Source organism: Papaver somniferum, chromosome 10, assembly GCF_003573695.1.
Source record: "Papaver somniferum cultivar HN1 chromosome 10, ASM357369v1, whole genome shotgun sequence".
Lineage (NCBI taxonomy): Eukaryota > Viridiplantae > Streptophyta > Magnoliopsida > Ranunculales > Papaveraceae > Papaver > Papaver somniferum.
This window is the reverse complement of record NC_039367.1, coordinates 131,999,671-132,019,875: the sequence shown is the minus strand read 5'-3', so window position 1 is coordinate 132,019,875 and position 20,205 is coordinate 131,999,671.

Below are 20,205 nucleotides of genomic sequence, written 5' to 3'. Positions count from 1 at the left end.
AATCCATATCTTTCAAGGAATCGATTTTAGCTTGGAGAGCTATTAATTGTTGATGAAAGAATCGATTTTAGCTTGGAGAGCTATTAACTGTTGATGCTTGGCTTGTTTAGCTGCTTCATCAATTTTTCCAAGCACCAATAATTCGTTATCACTGCAATAATCGTGTCAAACTTCTATCGAGTGATAACATCACTATTATTATTTTGTGCTAACATCGGTGTGAAGCTATCATTTGCATTGCATATTATTTTCTAGGTGGATCCTCAAAGTTTCAGACTATTGGTATATTGGCAGGTTCAACGCGATACGGTGGATGTATAGTCCCTTGAGTTTCAAGATTTACTCCCTCTGGAGGAGTAGTAAGGAGAATGCCAAGTCGAGCTGACGACTTTAAAAGCGCTAAATGGGAGGCAACCCATAGGTTTTGTATCTTAAACCCTTTTATTTATTGTTTTTATTGTTTTCATATCATATTTGCATATCCCCATGTTTAATTCAATTGAGTCCGGAATCTATTTTAGAAGAAAATTATGACGAATACCTTTTCGTCAGAAAATTTCAGACTGCACGTAGTTCAGTCCAGAGACCATAACTGTCAGACCATTTATCGAAACACTGTGCCATTTTGACACTTTGTAGAAAACACGTAGATGAAAATTTTTTGTGAAATGGAATATTTCCAAATTCCTTACCAATTTGTACCGTTTTTGCGTTTTATCTACTGTTACATCAGAATTCAGAACTTTCGGTTTTACACATTGAGGACAATGTGAAGTTTAAGTGTGTGGGAGTATTTTGCATATAGAATTTTCATTTTTTTGTACATATTTGCATGAAAAACTCCAACTTTTAGTTAGTTTAGAGTCACATAGTATACATGTCGCTAAGATTACATCGAAATTCTCACAAGAGTGACTGAACTTAAAGATGCCAGAGGACGTGATCGGGTTTCTTGCTTGTTTGAGAGTTAGAGTTGGATTTAACCGTACCAGTGGCAAATGAGGTGTAGACTGAATTCGGTATTAGAGTTGTAATCCCCTATAGTGGAGACTACCCATTGTTACATCATATGAGGCACCAAACTTTAATTATTTGTACGTGTCTAAATATGTGCTTTTAGAGTGTGTGTCACCGTACCTAAATTCTGGGTAGAATGGTGAGCTACCCAACCTCCCACCAATAGAAGCACTACTTTGATATCTTGAGTGCTATTTTATCAATCATGATGGCGACATCGAATTGCTAACTTTCATACCACTTGTAATCTTGTTCGCAGTTAGCACCATCCACTTTATCTCTCTTTACACTAACAAGTCCATAGAAACACCATCATCATCAACAAGAGGAACATCACAAATTCGAAGGAAAGTTGAAGACGTTCAAGGTTTACAGGCAATGGTACAACATATGAGCAGATTTCAGATTCAAGTAAAGCAACAAGAAAAGGAGCATAATTTCTACATGTTGAAGACTTGTGTACAAGAGCGAAAATTATCAAGATGAGAGTTCAAGAAGTTTATGATATCAATACATACAAGTTGTGAAGAATCAAGTGGTAAAGTACTTACTCCATGGCCTTTGTATTTGCAATTTTATTTTTTATCTTTATTTGTATTTGTTTTATTTTCTCTTGTCTTTATAAAAGAAAAACAAAAAAAAAAAAGACAAGAGAAAATTTCTTTAGGTTCATTACTAGTTTTATTATTTTGTTTTGTTTTCATTTTGTATCTAATTTATTTTTCTTGTCTCATATATATAAAACAAAAAGATAAAAAAAAATGCAAAAAATGCAAAAAAAAAAAAAAAGAAAAATTCGTTGTATCATATTGTGGTTTGTTTTTAGTTGTGTTCTTTCAATAATGTCAATGGAAGAAGAAATATTTATAATGAAGTTTCAAACAACAAAGATTTGGAGAAAAAGAGTTACATTGTCATGATTCTACGAAGTTCAAGAGTTATCATCAAGAGTTGAAGACAGAAGACGAAGATGAAGACAAGGATTGAAAACTGAAGACGTTTCTATCGATGATGTGAGAGTGGTGATAACTGCACGTCGAACGGATAACGAGGTAAGTAAGCATATTCCCACCTTCGTTAAGTGGTTGATTTCCTTTCTTAGAGATCGTGAAAAAAAGGGTTTTCAAAATGATAAAAGATGTGGGTTTCCAAAACAATTCGGAGGGTTTTTTCCTTCCTAGTATTCAACGTGTCACATGACTCTCTCTTCATTCCTACCTGGCCACATGTGTGACCCACAAAAAAGTTTTTTATTATTGAGAGCAACTTCATAAAACCCTTTCTGGTGAGGCAGAGTCGAGACTTTCGATCACTCTCGAACCCGGATTCTTTCGATAAGGGATGGTTATTTCTCTCTCAACTTTTAAGGATGAGATTGTGTTCATATATATGCTAACTTCTTATGACTAGTGTGCAGAATCTCTATGTCTTCTTAGCGCGTTAGATGTTATCATTCGGGAGAACTAGTAAGTTGGAAAAATAAGTTTTGTGGGTATACCTCTTGTAAGCCCTCACGAGACTATAACTCGTCCACTAGGGACACCTAGGGGTTTAAAGGCCTGTTGCACATGCTAAGTGGAACCGTGACTTCGACGACAATGAGCTGTTGTATTATAGATAGTTTGCTCGAGGACTAGCAAATCCCAAGTATGGGGAATTTGTTAAGTGCATATTTTGCATATATTTAGTGTCGAATCCATGCTAGCAATTGCTCATATTCTTGCGAATTATTGTATATTACGTTTTTTTTTCTCTATTTGTGGTTTATAGGTGAATCATCCAAAAGAAGCGAATTGGCACTTAATTGTGCAATTTTTTTTTTAAAAGAAGTTAGCCGCAAGCGGAGAAGATCCAAATGACAAGTGGAACTCGTTGAAGTCTAGGAGTTCTTGCTATCATCTTGAAGAGGACGAAAAGACGAAGTCAACGGTGAAAGAACGGAGTCATTCGGACATCGCATGAAGATTTTATGGGCGATTGAAGCGAGTCAAAGATGCGAGGATGTCGAAGCACAGATTTTATAAAGGCACCAGGATAATTTACTACGGGCTATCATCATCTTCTCAGTTCACATGAGTTACGGTTTTGGGTTAAACTTCTCAGGCGAGAATCTGATTGAAGACAAACAGAGGTGATGAGCCTGAAGAAGTGATGGAGGCAGAGAAGACGGTGGTTGCAACTGCCATCGAAAGAGCTTCTGCTGACATGGAACGAGCATGAAAACAGTTCATGGAGAGGTGTTGTAAGTCATCTCAACGTTAAATAAATAGTGTTGGCAGTAATGACGAGAAGTAGTCGAGCTTGGTGACCGCAGAGAGAATGAGTTTACTGGAAGGAGGGACGTGGTGAAGCTCGAGAACAAAAACAGAAAATGGGTTGAGCTTGTGGATTGATGCTGGCAGATTACATAGAAGCCGGAGCTCGAGAAAGATGGGAAATAATGGTGACTGCCATTGACGAGTTAAGGCAGAGATGACAGAAGGCTGTAGTTATGGCATGGAGATCGAGCTAGGCAGAGTCAGGGAAAGGTACAGCTCGAGATAAAGCATGAACTGAGTTGTGTTGGTGTTTCTCGAGTCCGTGGTGCAGATAATTAAGGAAGAGCTCGAGAAACCAGGGATGTAGTTTGCTGTTGTTAGTTGGCAATGATGATAAGTTTGGTTGCATGGATATAAAGGTTGAGCCTGATGATCAGAATAATGATGGCGCTGCATGGTAGAAGATAGAGTTTGTACAGAGAGGAGTTGGTCTCGAGTAAACCAGGTTGATGGAGTTAGAGCTCGAGGTTGTGATGGTTTTGGGTCACTGCCGTTGATAGCAGTGATGATGGTGATCGTAATGGAACAGCTCGAATTAATGACAGTGAAGAAGAGAAGCTCGTAATGGTGCTGCTGTTATATGAGAAAGAAGGAGCTGAGATGGAGTTCGAGTTAAGGGAAAATTTCAGAAGAAAATCATTTTCACAGAGGGCCTGGTATAAGTGAGTTGCTGCCGGAAAAGAAACAAAATCCAGGGAAGAAAAGTACTTACTGATAGATGAGTGTCCGAGGGAAAACAAGACATGAATTCAAATCCCGTAATTTTAGTTTTTCACAGAAATGTGACTGTCCGTGATACTAACAGAGTAGGAGGAAAAGGGTTACTTATTCTAATGACCCTAAAAAACATGAGTCTTACTCTTTTGGCCCTGGATCATGAAAATAATTTTGCAAATTATTGTCTTATCCCCAGCGACCGAACCAAAAATTTATGTTTGGGTGGGCTATTTTTTTTTCATGAATTCTAAAATTCATTAATCTCAAACTCAATAAGAATGATGCAGCAAAATATCTAAAATGAACAAGGTACATGGATACGTTGTATTTCCTTCGAAGCGCCAAACTTTGAATCAAATTTGCGTTACATTGTAATGAGATACGCGAACATAACTACAGTATAAATTAGGGTATCGAAAGTCATTACTTTAGTTTGATAAGCTAACTTTTTTTTGGGTTCTGTAAATTGTTTTTTGTTTGCCAAAACATTAAAATAACTGTTTCTTCGTAAATGTTTTAAATTTATGGTCTTTTATGTTTTTTTGTGGTGCAAACTAATTGTTAAATCAAAATATATTTTAAATATGTGCATACAAACATGAAAAGTTGCGATATTTTTTATGTTAATCCACGTAACTGTACAATATTTTAAGATTTACATGCAAACATTTTAAGATTTTAAATTACATGCAAATTAATTCTTTGGGTCCATGCATACACGTAGACGTGTCCTCACTCCCTTTTCATACCATTTAACAGTAAACTATACTGTATCATTAGTAGTTATATACAACTATACATATACATATGTTACAGGTCGTTAGATCTTCTTCGAGATACTTCAAGTTTGATTAATGGGCTATCCTTATTTTGACCTGGGCTTTTCCTTTTTTGCTAAGGTGAAAATGAGCTTTTACCGATTTTGGGTTGTTGGTTGGGTGGGGGGGGAGGGGGCATGCAGCCTGGGTAAGCCACCCCCACCTCCGTCCCTGCTTGGTCCTGAAACAATTGTAAATATTTCCTGCACACATTCTAGCTGTGCATATTTGCACGATTCTAGTCGTGGATATTTTTCACACAACTTCATATCAATGTATTTGTTCATCTTTAAAAAACGGTTTTATAAACTTATTTAATGTATACATATTATAGTATAAACCATTATGAAAGGTTAATTAACATTGTGGATAATAGCTGCACACTAGAAAAACACTGTGAATAATAGTTGCACACCCAAAAAAGTCGTGGATAATATCTGCACACTAAAAAAAATATATTTTGAATAATAGTTGTACTTTAAAAAAAATTCATGGATATATCTACACACAAATAAGAAAAAATAAATAAAAATCATTTAAGGAATAAAAATTTCTAAAAATACGAATAATTTGATATTTGTATTTACGCTCGTTGGGTTGGTCTTTCAAAAACCTTTCTAAATATATAAAATTTGTCAAATTCCTACGTATGGTTTGTGAGATATGTTATATTGAAGTTGATTTGACAATTATACCCTTAAAGAATAGAATTTATGTCAAATTTTAACATCATTTAACATCTTTATTCATATGACCCTCCTTCTTTTTTAAGGGTCATTTCAATAAATAGGTTAAAGAATTTTTTAATGGGCTTTACTCCCAAAACCATAAGAGTAAGAAAGAGTGAAGAGGGGGTCAAACACTTAATTCCCACAAAAGAAAATCTAGGGGAAAAAATAAATCACAGAGAGGTGAGTGTCCGCGACTCCACGGAATCATACAAGCCAACGACGAGATGGACTGGGATTCTGCCACTTGCGCAATCCCATTCAAAATTCTCAAGCCACTTTGGCACGGCCAGACTTGGACGTGTGCTGTTTTTGGAAGTTTTGGCGAGTTTCGGCAACCATTTTGCACTGGATTCGAGACACGGGCGCATCTACTATTTGGCACATATAAAAACATAATTTCAATCTTTATAATCTTGAATCAAAATTTTGGAAAGAAGAACACAAGGAAGAAAAGCTAGGTTTGGGCTGTGAAGGAAGTGTTGGATCAAAAGTGTCAACCTTTCCTGAATATATTTATATCAATAATCGTGTTTCAGAACTCAATACCAGTATAAATAGACTCAAGCGTAGCATTAAGAAGGCAAGGAAGGCAACAACTTCAAGTATATGTTGTCCTCCTTTTGTTAATTCTCTTGAGACTAACTCTATTAACTTCTCTGATGTTATTCAAGAAAGAAAAAGAGAGAATATCAATACCCTTGATGAGCAATATGCTCGTCGAATTACAACTACTGCTTACATGCGTCCTCTTTGAGACCGTGTGAGGATGCACATAATTCTCAAGAAGATATCTTCTTCTTTACAAAGTGGTCTTTGTTGTATTTGTTTTTGTCTTTTTTCTTTCAAATAAATGATCATCTTATTGTTGAGCCTTGCCCCGGTTAATTATTACTCTTGGTAATATAAATGATCGATAACTCTTTAAATAATACTCTTTGTTGCTTGCTTTGAAAAACTTTTGTTTGTCTTTCCTTTAAGACAACTGACTTTTTGTTTATCAACAAATGTCTTGTGCCCTAAATTTATTTGAGCTAAGACACTCTGTCATAAGTTTAGAACTTGCTTTTGATCTTTTTTCAAAACATGCTTCTAAAATAGGCTCCATTGGTTCCTTGGTTCAGAATTTTGGTTCACAACCACGAACGGTTCGTGCACCGGTTCCATATTGGAATGTATGATTCTAACACCGGCGTGTTTGGAAATTTTTATATGTGATTCTAGGGTTTTGTCCCTATAAAAAACATATATATATATATATATATATATATATATATATATATAAGATTTCTTTTCTTTATTAGATATACGTAAGTTCCGTAACCTCAAGAATTCTCTTGTGATATCATGCATGATGGATGGATGCAAAAAGGAAGACAAAATTGAAGATGGAAAGGTGATTGAGTTTCATAAAGATCCTCTCATCGTAACCTGTTTCTATGCAAGCGATCTTGAAGACAATCAACATGTTCAGATGTCATCTCAATTGGTTGGAAATCTTCTTTGAGATTTTGGAGTTGTTCGTGATCAACTTGAAATTGCAACAAAGAACCTTGTCTTTCTGAAAATTGAACTGAAAAAAGCAACTGATGAACTTGCTCTTGTTCGATCTCTGGTTGCTGAGTCTTTCAGTTTGGTTTTAGGAGTTTGATTTTATTAATGTTTAGGAAATTTCTTATGAGAATTAATTCTTGTGTTTTAAGAAGGACAACTAGGGTTTGGAATAGCAAATATTGTGATTACACATATCTATTGCCAACGATTTTCATCTTGCAATGTTTTTAGATTTATTTATTTAAATTCTAAATTATTTTGAAGATGATTTTTCAGTATTAATCTTTATTGGTTTTATATATTGCAAAAACATTTTATGAGATAGGTGTGTTTACTTCTGTGAACTATGATTATCTCATATATGCTCAAAAGTTAAGTCTATTGTGTCATTATGCAAATTTTGATAAAAGATAGAATGAACTTTTGAATACTCTGAATTATTGATCTTCCCCTGATCCACTTCTATGTGAAAGTACTGTATGGCTCCGTAAGTTTTCTTATGTTGAGCATTTCCGATTAAGTTAATCAATAAGGTCTTCTTGTGGTTAATTTATTCGAGTTTTCTGGATACAAATTCATGTTTCATTTAATTTGCTAATGTCCAAAGAAATCCTTCTTTTCTTGTAAAAGTAAGGTCGCTCTTGTTGTTCTTTCGGGAATGACATTTTATGTGGGAGAGTTCTTAATTGAACTTGTGCTTAATTGCCAAATCTTTGTGGTGAGTGCGGCTGTGGAATATTGTAGGTGTTATCTTATATCTTTATAAACTCCTTGATGAATACACTAAGTTTCGACTATGTAATCATCGAAACCAACTTGATATGTTCTTTATTAATCATGAATTATCTCTTTGAGAATTTCATTATGATCCCGTAATTTTCGTACCTTTGCCAATTTATATTGAAAAAAAAGGGGACAATCATTTGGTAGTTCACACTATATACATATGGTTTACGGATCATTATGTAAGGGGGAGTGGTTTTCATTGTGTGATGAAGTATTGACTAAGGGGGAGTGATACATATCACCATAGTATTATTGTCAAAGTCGTGATACAATTGGACTTTGATGATGTTTAATAATATTATGACACTGTATAACAATAATTGAGAACAATTGTTTTCTTATAGTTATGGCTACGGATCTTCAACAAAAATGATGTTGAGTTGACCACGTTCAGAATCGCTGGAGTACTTAAAGTGACGAAAAATTCAAGGAATGTTGAAGAACCAAGGAAATCAAGCATGTTGGATGAGAACATATACAATTTATTTATTTTTTAATCCATATGTATTGATAGTTTTGTCACTAAAATTGACAAAGGGGGAGAATTGTTAGGGCATTGCTCGGTGAACTCGCAAGCGTTGCTATCTCAAGCTTGTTTTTCAAATTTAGGTGATCAAAAGTATAAGTCTTGATTTCTAGTCTACTTATAGCTATGTCTCGGATTATGATAGAATGTGTAGTTGAGCTTTAGACTTCACGGCGTTCATCGATTGAAGACGAAGATCTACTGAGGAGATCTTGGAGGAACTTCATCAACAAAAGCTATGTGGAGACTAAAACTTATCTATCACTCAGAAGTCTATTCTATTCTAACTCCTAATGAGACTAAGTCATATAACTATATAGATTTTTATATTATACACATTTGATATTTCGAGTCGAGTTTATCTCGCTTATCTATTTCTCGAAATATGTATTGGAAGCCTTTTGGTTTAGCTACGTTCATAAATATTCTTGACGTGTTTAGCTGGAAAACAATTTATTTGTTGGAAACTAAATAATAAGTCAAAAGATGATCATGTGAAAATTTTCTTGAAACATCCTACATGATTTGTGTGTGATAAGCGCATAAAATACATCATTTAAGTATCAATTACTTATGTTTTTTTAGCTAATTTTCTCGTTTTGGTTGTGTATTACGCTTTGTTTGCATTTTGTAGGTATTTAGAGTCATGTGGCGTAAAAGAAAGCAAATAAAAGCTTAATTCATTGTTTGGCAAATTTGAGAGTTGACTGACTTGAAGCCTGACAAGGATATTAGGCTTAGCAAGAATTAGTGAAGCACCCAATCTTCTCGGATCAGGGCCACCACCCACTTCCTATTAACCAAGAGATAGAAGTTGGCTACGACCACTTCTTTGCATCATTTGTTCTTCAGTTCATTGTCGTCTCCTTCAAGACTGAACCAGGGGTTTATGTCGGCGTAATCCTGGCCCTGGTATGTGTGTTCGATGGGTTAGGAGTTGTTCGAAGCCTACAACGAAGAGGAATAGGTATGAGTTACATATGATTACATACAGTTAGATTTTGTTTTCGATCCAAGAATGCAGGGAAGAGCGACAGTTGTTACGATTGAAAATAGGCAATGAACGAAGACATTCAGGAAGAGATTTAAGTACATAAATCAGCAAGGAAAGATGGGTTCTGTCTGTAATTCAAGTTAACATCAATGAACTTGAGATCGAGGCTAGAAGAGTAAGGAATATATTTTTTGTGAGTTTGACACCTCGTCAAAATTGGGTCGCTGTCGGGGAGCAGTCGGTAGCTTGAGTTTTTATTTAATTTTTTTTTTTATATACTTTTTTTGTAGCTTTTACTAATTTATCCTTTTAGAATCTTATCTTTCAGGTACAACAATTCTTCTTGCGTGTGCACAACTGGGAAAAAGAGGTAAGTCTCTAAACGAGTTGTGTGCATAATATTTCGAGATGTATCCTTTTGGAAACATCATATATGGTTCACAAGATCAAGCATAATATGGTAACAATTCTGATTTTCAATCTCACTCTCACAATAACTTCCAACCATATGTCGGATACAATCAAAACCAATCTTTTGGTTATGATTCTACAAGACCTTGTGATTTTTCTCATACATCGCAGCAACCTTTTGGTGGTTATGTAAGTGGACAATCATAAGGATGGGGGGATAGTTATACTTCTCATACGTTCCAATCTAGTTTCTTGCAGATGCCTAATGAATTCATGGATTTGCGACGTACATGGAACCAGATTAACTCAACTCCCAACGTATCGAGTTTCGTACCAATTGAAACCTATGATAGTTGTATTTAGACCTGTTCCGGATCGTACTTATGATCCTTCACCCATTCAAAGGGAATATACATGGTCTAGAGAACCTATTGTGAATAGTAGCGGAAAACGTATTAACATAAAGAAACTCTTTAGACAATATGAGCAGTTAGAAGAAGAGGGAGCAATGGAAGAGACTCTTCAAGCAATTTCTGGAGGTTAACCGCCGTGTCGATAATGGAGGGGAGCCCCAAGAAGAAGATTCTGAAGATGATGAACCTTTGGAAAATGTTGATAATGATGGTGATACTAGCTCAACTCATGATCATAATGATCATTCTCCTATTCAAAAGGAAGAAGTTGATTCTAGAAACACTACAGTTATTCATGGTAAGACTTATGTTGTGTATGAGAGCGATGATGATTATGACTTCTTTGTTCACCCTACACCAAATTCATAGATAGTCGATACTTTGAATGAGAAGTCAACTTGTGGTGAAGAACGTAAGGATTACGATAATTTGCTTATGGAAGATTCTGATTTCTTTTCCGATGAGGAGTACTTGGTTATAGAAGAAACCAATGAATGTCTTAACGAGAGTTTGAGTGAGAATGATGATACTTGTGATGTGAGAATGGAAATGTCCAGCAGTGCCGAGGATCCCGTAATACATGAGGTTTCGCAAGGTTTGTCTAACCCTTTATATGAGTCTCTATCTAATGATGATCCTCCCAAACTTGAAGTAGTTTCTCATAGAGTTGGTAATCCATCTTTTAGGAAGATACCTCATTTGGGGCTGGAATTATGTGCTTCTAAAGTTCTTTCTGAATTCTTTGCATCTAAGTATCCACCATATGTGTTTGAGTCTAATACCATGCAGGTTTGCCTAGAGGAACGAATAGAAGTGCCTTCCACTTATGTTTTGAATACACTTTCGACTGTAGAAAAGACTAAGTGTGGGGGTGACTCTCGTGGGATGATAATTTTATTTTCCCCACCATATGTTAATCTTCTTGTGAAACTAATGCTTTATATGCAGATTGTTTTATGAGTAGACCCCCAAATTTTCAGATTATGATATACGGGGAATCTATTTTGAATATTACTCGTACGCGTCAATCAGGTGCACAATTCCAATTCTTACTTCCTTGTCTTTTTCAAGTATTCCTCTTATTACTTTTGCAATGGTTTGAAAAATTGAGGACAATGTTTGATTTAAGTGCGGGGGTAGGGTATAATATGAACAAAAAAAATTGACGTATACAAAACTCCAACTTTTAGAGATTTTGTAACAATTTAGAATAAACACTAGCCTTTCTAAGTAGATGGCATTTTTTTCTTGATGATGAGGTATATATTGGCTGAGTTGGGATTAGATGCCAACTAAATAGCTTGTTTAGTGTTTATCCTCTATTGTTCAGAAACAACTATGAGTTGGAATATCAGTTTATGTAATTTGTATATAATTTGTAGAGTTTGATGCCTTTAGTTAAAAAAAATAAACAAAAATAAAATAGAAAAATAAAATAAATTATTGCATGATAAACTTCAAAATCTAGAAACTTGTGCCTTCAGGATGACACTAGACAATATAAGTGGATGGACCCATCTTGGTTACAGGAGTTGAGGCACCCATTAATTAAAAGGACGGAACTCAGGTGTTAGAAATAACATGATAGTTGTTACCATATCTCGGAATCATCACCGTATCACTTTCTGTTTTTATTTTTGCAAACTGTTTGTTTCTCTAAGTGATTTGGTGGATCACTAACATCGAATTGTTATTACTGCTAGGATGAAATAGAGTGATTGAGTTACTAAAAAAAAGACCAGACCAGACCAACTAGACCAACCGGAGTATATACATATATATATATATAAAAAAAAATTGAAAAAAAAAAATTACACTCGGATAGCAATATGTGCTTGTTCTCCCTGTCTCCGTCGCCTAAACAAGCGTGGAATGCAGGATCTATGGGAATTAACATGTAATATGCTGACAAGAAGCATGTGCTTGGATCCAAAAGATCTAATCATGTTGTCGATTCAAAAAGAAAAAAAAAAGAATTAATTATTATTATTGTTCAATAAAATCGACTGCTGGTTCCCTTGTATATGCCAGCTGAGTTGATCTAGAATTAGGATTGTCGACCACTGGTTTCCTTGTATATGCTAGCTGAGTTGATATTAGATTTCATACCAGTATCTCAATCCATTAGGATTCATAGGTTCATCTTGGCAGTGACCTTCATGCAGATATGGGAAACACCGTTCACTTTAGTCAACATTCGCAAACATCTATCTCTATATCCATCTTCTTAGTCTATTCATGTGTGATTGTGGTTAGTTAGATTCCGAGTATTGTGGTTTGTACGACTTTCTGAGTAGAGCTTTGTTTACTTATATATGTATTGGATTTGCATCATGGTACTTCCTCATGTAGTCATTTTGGATTCGTTCATAGATTCTACACAAGTAGTTGGAATTTTAAGTAAAAGGTTTTGTAGGTGCACCTCTTGTAAACCTTCACGAGACTATAACTCGTCCACTAGAGACACCTAGGGTTTTAGACGCTTGTTACATTAGCTAAAAGTAACCATAATCTCGACGAGAATGAGTTGTTGTATTTTAGTTTTGTTTTGTTTGCTCGAGGACTATCAAAGATTAAATGTGGGGGAATTTGATAAGTGCATAAAATACATCATTTAAGTATCAATTACTTATATTTTTTTAGATAATTTTCTCGTTTTGGTTGTGTATTACGCTTTGTTTGCATTTTATAGGTATTTAGAGTCATGTGGCGTAAAAGAAAGCAAATAGAAGCTTAATTCATTGTTTGGAAAATTTGGGAGTTAACTGACTTGAAGCCTGGCAAGGATATTAGGCTTAGCAAGAATTACTGAAGCACCCAATCTTCTCGGATCAGGGCCACCACCCACTTCCTATTAAGCAAGAGATAGAAGTTGGCTACGAACACTTCTTTGCATCATTTGTTCTTCAGTTCACTGCCGTCTCATTCAATACTGAACCAGGGGTTGTTGCCGGCGTAATCCTGGCCCTGGTATGTGTGTTCGATGGGTTAGGAGCTGTTCGAATCCTACAGAAAAGATGAATAGGTATGAGTTACATATGATTACATATAATTGGGGTGTTTTCGAGCCAAGAATGCATGGAAGAGCGGCAGTTGTTACCATTGAAAATAGGCAATGAACGAAGACATTCAGGAAGAGATTTAAGTACATAAATCAGCAAGAAAATATGGGTTCTGTCTGGAATTCAAGCTAACAGCAATGAACTTGAGATCAAGGCTAGAAGAGTAAGGAATATATTTTTTGTGAGTTTGACACCTCGTCAGTGTGAGACAGTCATTTGATGTCGACTCGGAAAGTTTCGTATTGATCATTCGATCACTTGAAAATTACTTATAAGCTAATAGTTTGTGCGAGACAGTTATTGTCGTCTTCTAAGGATGTTTCAATGATTGAAATGGGAGTTTAGAACAATTAACCTTTGTCTGGATACATCACAGTATGCATACCAGTGTGCAAATTATTTTGGTATGATTTAGGTCCAGAAACCTTGTTTGCATACCAGTATGCGAACGGTTTTAACTGTTAAAGTCCGGAAACCAAGTTTGCATACCAGTATGCGAACGGTTCTACCTGAGTTAGGTCCGGGACTGCTGTTTGCATACTCATTTGCAAACGGATGGACAAGACCAAGTCCAGATACTATAGTTTGTGAAAAGATGATGGTACCCAAATATACGTCAATCTAAAACTTTTCCACCTATAAGTCCTTTTTCCGAAAGTGATTGTCTATGGACTGAGTCGATACAATACAACTAATCGGTTCACAATTCGTGTGATCGTCTATGGATACGAGATCGAGACAATACGACAACAAGATAACTAGCGTGATTGACTATGGATACAAGATCGAGACAATACAACAACGAAGTATGATTACTTGATAATAGGTTCGGACTTAACCAAACACAATAGGATTGCTATCAAGTAATTAAGAATTAAAGTTTGTGTATTTTTCTTCTAATTATAGTAAAAACAATTATGATCGCGGAAATAGAAAAGTAAAAGACACAGCAAGATTTTGTTAACGAGGAAACCGCAAATGCAGAAAAATCCCGGGACCTTGTCTAGAATTGAATACTCTTAGGATTAAGCCGCTATACAAAATCTAAACCAACTTCGTATAGTTGGGACCAAACAACTAAACCTATAGTTCCGTCTGTATCCCTACGCCTCCAACTTGCAATAAGTCATGCACTTGGAACAATTCCTTTGGTTCGTATTCCAAATAGTAAAGGAATAACAAATCTGTTCGGTAACAACTCGTTTCAAACAAGTGATATGAGTTTGACTAAAGGCTCTTCCGTTTATCCCAATAAACTCCTTTGTAAGGTTCTTAGATCTATATAAATATACAACTGCCAAAGTAATTGTTTAAACTATGCAATCAATAATAGGATATGATCAAGATACTAAATATTGATGCCGATCTACACAACTAATCAATCCAATCTATCAAAAGATAAACCGATTATAGTTAGATCCCCAACCGATCAAGTTTTGTGCACACAAAGATTAAGAACTCAAATAAGAAATCTTCTTTGTCTTCAAATCTTCTTGATCTTCAATAACACCTGCACACAATCAACTTGAATCTCTTGTGATCAATCACACACATAACGGAGTCTGTTAACAATGGATTATCACAAGACGTCTTAATATCTACAAACAGTCTAAAGATCCCCGTCGAAAGTTCGATCTAGTTTGAGTGAATCTTATATCAGAAGAAAAGATTCCCAAGCATAAACAAACTAGGTGCAATCAAAGTTCAACGACCATTAGTCAATCAAATCAATCGAAAACTAATAATAAACTGCAATTATCTAGTTTCCCACCAACGTTACTCGTAGAGCTTCCCAATCCCAAAGAAGTCTTTAAAACTAGCGGTCATAAGAGATTTCGCCTAATTAGGGTAATTTCCTCTCCAAATAGACGGCTCCACCAGTAACAACACAACTAGGTAGTTTTGATGGCTCTGAGGAATAGTTTGCATGAAATGAAAACTTCAATATTTATAGACCAAGGAAGTTTGGACACCAAGGAATTTCCAAAACCGAAAATATTCTCAAGATATGCAATATATTTCCAAATTCGGTTTTCATAATTCCTGGAAATGCTTTGTACAATTATTGACCGAAATCTCAATAGAAAATCTCCAATTAGTAAATGCACATTACCAATTTTTATTTTCTAAAGATATGCATTTTAATTGCTGGAAATTAAAAGCATATAAAACTAAAAACCTTAATTAAAAGATTCTCAATTTATTTCGATCCGGGATTCTCCTTTAGTTATTAAGGAATATCTTTGAACAATAAAAGATAAGAGTTACTGCACATGTTTAAAGTATGTCGATATCTTTACTTGGTAAATCCTTTTTCATATTTACCATCTTGGAACCGATTTGCCACACTTCCAAACGAGTTTAGAATCGTTTCATCTGATTTCAAGAACTATGTGATTGATCAAAAACATTCAATCACCATTCATGGGTTTAACGGTTCTACCAAAACAAGTTTCGGTTCTACCTCCAAGTGGCTACTAGGATCGGTCACATTAGTTTCCAAAACATTGTTAACTAAGTACCAGGATCGTTTACAACTTATTTATGGTACTTACTTGTGATCGGTTGCACAAGTTATAGGATCGGTTACACCAATTACTAAAACTTGTTAACCTACTACAAGGATCGATTACACATCTTGTGATTAGTCCCAACCAAGTTCTAGGATCGGTTACCCAATGACTAGGAATGGTCACACCAATTACAAATATCGATCATACCATCTCAGGTGATTACTTAAGATCGGTTTCACCAATAAAATTCATACCAATACAAAAGTCAGGCATTGTGAATAGTTTTACCAAGATATATAAACAAGTTATGCGCGGTTATACTAAACACACATATTGGCTAACCAAAGATTTGCAATGAATAACAATACCAATAAGCCTAGTGATTTACCTTTCGATTCATAAAACAAGTTTATGAATTGTACTTCCTTTAAACGAATGTAGAACATTGTTTCCTAGGACGAAATCTTCACCCATACACATAATCACAATAGCTTTCATACGATTATGTTTATGTCTTATTTACGAAGTTCAAAAGATAGACGTTATACTTTGTATTGTAATTCCTTAATAATTTGTCTAACTAGAGTATAATCATTCACAGCTTCGCAGTTATGTTTTCAATATACACGACTTGAAAGATACGTTATGAATGAAACAGTTCAAGTCAAATATTACTAATCTCAAGAGGAAGGATGATGTCATCGTTGTAGCTCTTTACTTCTTCAGATTCTTCAAATCTTCATGTAATACTTGTAAGTCTCATATCCTAATAACTTTCTAACTAACCTATACGATGTTGACTCTAGTAAATAATCAAGCGACTCTTTAAATGAGTTTTGATTCACTAAAATATGACAACCAAACTTGACATACCAACGCTTGGTGGGTTCAACCGAGCTATGCTCTAACAGTTTGCGTACCAGTTTGCAAACTTAGTGGTTAAAGTTCTAAAATAGGTTAAGTATGATTCTCATACTCATGAACAAATACATTAATAAATTAAGGAATGCAATCTTTGCAAACCGTGGCTTAATGTTCATGAATTGATTCTTATACAAGTACTTTGTACTATTACGAATCAATCTGATTTTGTTTCAACTGGTTCATATATATTTCTATAAGACAATGAACAATTGAACAACTCTATTAGTAACACAATTAGATTCATTTGATTATCTTTCATGATTGATTGATCATCGTATTTGATCTAGAAGTGCTAGATGAATGTGGTTAAGACAAAAGTGTTCATATGGCTAACTAACTATTGTTGAGCCAACTCAATATACACGTATATGATGGTTACACATATCTAAATGAAGGTATATTTCATTTGTGTGTAACAAGCTAAGACCATCTAACGGTGCAGAGATATTGCTTTGGTTTTAAGCAAACTTAGCTTGAATCTTAAATCAGGTTTTCATCTAATGGTGAATATTGAATGCTTTGTTACTAAGCTATATCTTAGCTTTGATTGAAAGAAAACCCTGGTTTGAAAGACTATATAATGGAGAACTCTAGCAATTGGAAAACTCAATCCCGACACTTTCCCGTGTCCTAATTGTGACTAGAGTCGATTCTCCTTTAACTTAGGTTTTTTTTAAACCATTATAGGTTAGCGATTTGAAGACTTCATTTGGGATTCGTGAAGCCAGGCCCAACTATTTTCTCTGTAGTTGTGTATTCTTATCTTACATGTTCTATCCTATTAAGTACTATCTTCTCTAAGATTTGTTCGGGATAGGTAAGATATAAAAAGTAATCACAAAGCTCTTCGTCTCATTCTTTGTGATTCCACAATAACTTCTTCTACTACCATATAGTTAAGTTATTGTGAGGTGATTGATATTTCTAGGCTATTCTTCGGAAATATAAGACCGGATTATTGTTAGGTCTTTAAACAAGCCTATAATAAACTGCAAGTGCACAGTTCCTTATTGTGTATAATGCAAATACACGTCGATCCACAGGGACAAGGTGGGTGTAGAGTTGATTTTATGGTCTTACTACAACTGACTTCTAACAAGGAGTAATCAAAAAGGGGGTTGTTTTTTGCATCGATGCGACAAAGATTAATGATTATACTAAAGCAACAAATGTAAAACAAATACAAAGATAACTACGGTTTCGAATCCGCCACCTAAATGCTTAGAACTCCTTAATTTGATATACTAGTTCTCTTTTAATCAAGGAGTTATAGAGGTTCGAGCCTCAAACTACCTTGAAGATGTGATACATCACTTGCACAAATTGACGATTTAACCTCAAGCCAAAAATTTGTCAAGCCCAAGCATTGGTTGTCTTGTTACGGCACAACCAATCAAAGACTGAACAATAAGTGTCAATTCCTAGCATTACCTATCTGTTTAAGGCATAGGCAATCACAAATTGAACTAAATCAGTTTACAAATCTTAAATACATAACAAAGAATTGATCAAACTACCAAGGATGCATGACATACAAGGTGAAAGTAAATTGTTATGAATTCAGAGATTAAATCATGCTTCTCAGTATAAATTCATGGAGAATAAGTAGAACAAAATCAAGCAATTCTAATTATTTAGGGGTTTCATCTCAACCTTAGTTAGAAAACTAAAACATGAAGAAAACTGAAATTAAACCTAAATTATAACTAAGGCTTGGTGCACCGGCTACTCCGGGCATGAGTTCTCTCTACAATCCCCTCTCTATTTATACATAAATTCCCCAATTGGGTTTTAATTCAAAAACTCCCAAACTTACTCACCATAATTGTTTTTCTGATAATCTTATCTTCTTCCTCATCTCCTCTTCTGCAACAGTTGATTATCTTGTCTCCATGAATGGTACAATTTTCCTCAACCTATGAATATCCCTAGCTAGGGTTACTGTTTGAGATAAAATAGGATGAGGGAGAGAGATGGTTTAGTTGGTATTGATGGTGAAGGAAGGTCGTGTACAAAGAGGGGTTGGTTTCAGATGGGAGATTAAGTATATGGAGAGGGTGAGATTGGTGATGGTTGAGTACACAGATACAGAGAAGGAGAAGGTGAGAGTGGAGTTAGGTTCCGGTCGATGGAGTGAAATTGGAGAGAAAATAGGAGGTGATTCAGTGTGGAGCAGTTGCATCGATCATTGATGTACTGGGTGGAAATGTTGCTGGGTGTTCAGTAGGAGCATCAGGATTTATGTTTAAAGATGGAAGTGGGCTAAGGTCTTGGGTCTTTTGATAATTCTTCTTCCAAGCCCACCATTTGGTTTAGCTCTTGCAAGCGAACGCAGCTTTTGTGTGATGCTTTTCCTATACTCTTCATGCCAATTTATCAGGATCCTCTTGTTCCTTTGGTTGTCTCTGGCCACCATTTCTATGCTCTTCATCTCCTCTTCTAAGCATCCAAGTTTTATTTACTACCTAAAAACACAAAATCAATTAGTATTAAGTAATTATTCTTGAAGACAGTAAAACACATAATATGTTATAAAATGGGAAATTAAGGCACATGAGATGAGGTAAATGCCAATCAAATGTTAGAGAATTATGCAATATTTGTCACCTATCAATTATCAATTGGTTCCTGTTCACCTTGATTTATCAAAAGACGGAACAAAAACTTCATATGTACTTCTGTTTTATAAGTCTTCGACTTTGAGTCGTAGCAACTCTTAGTTGTGGGTGAGATCAGCTAAGGGAATCAAGTGCGTAGAGTCCTGCTGGGATTCAGAGGCGTAAGGAACCCGACTGTACCTTAATCGGTGTGAGACTTGGTTTGGACTCGACTACATTCCAGTCTGAAGTTAACTTGTAGTATGCTAGTGTCTGTAGCGGCTTATTACAGTGTGGTGTTCAAAACTGGACTAGGTACCGGGGTTTTTCTGCATTTGCGGTTTCCTCGTTAACAAAACTTCTGGTGTATGTGTTATTTCTTTTCCGCATAATATTTGTTTATATAATTGAAATATCACAAGTTGTGCACAGTTCAATCAATTGGTAAATCCAACCTTTGGTTGTTGATATAAATTGATTGACACTTGGGCATTGGTCTTTGGTACCGTCCAAGTTATTTCTCATATCAATCGGACTCACAGATTTCTATCTGTTCGATTGCAAATTGTATTGAGAAATTGAGATATAACTCTTTGATATATTTCTTGGTTGAGCTCTCTTTATAAGCTGGTGCTCTCGGAATTATATTGGAGTTAGTCCATACAGATTGCCGAACGAAATATTGGGCGTGGTTGTTATACCCTCGCTTTTTCACAGACACATATTTTACTATTCTTCTTTGAAATAGACTCAATATTAGACAACCAGCTATGATATTGGGCTATTCGAAGAAATCCTGCATCCAACAGCTTCTCGACTTCTTCAGC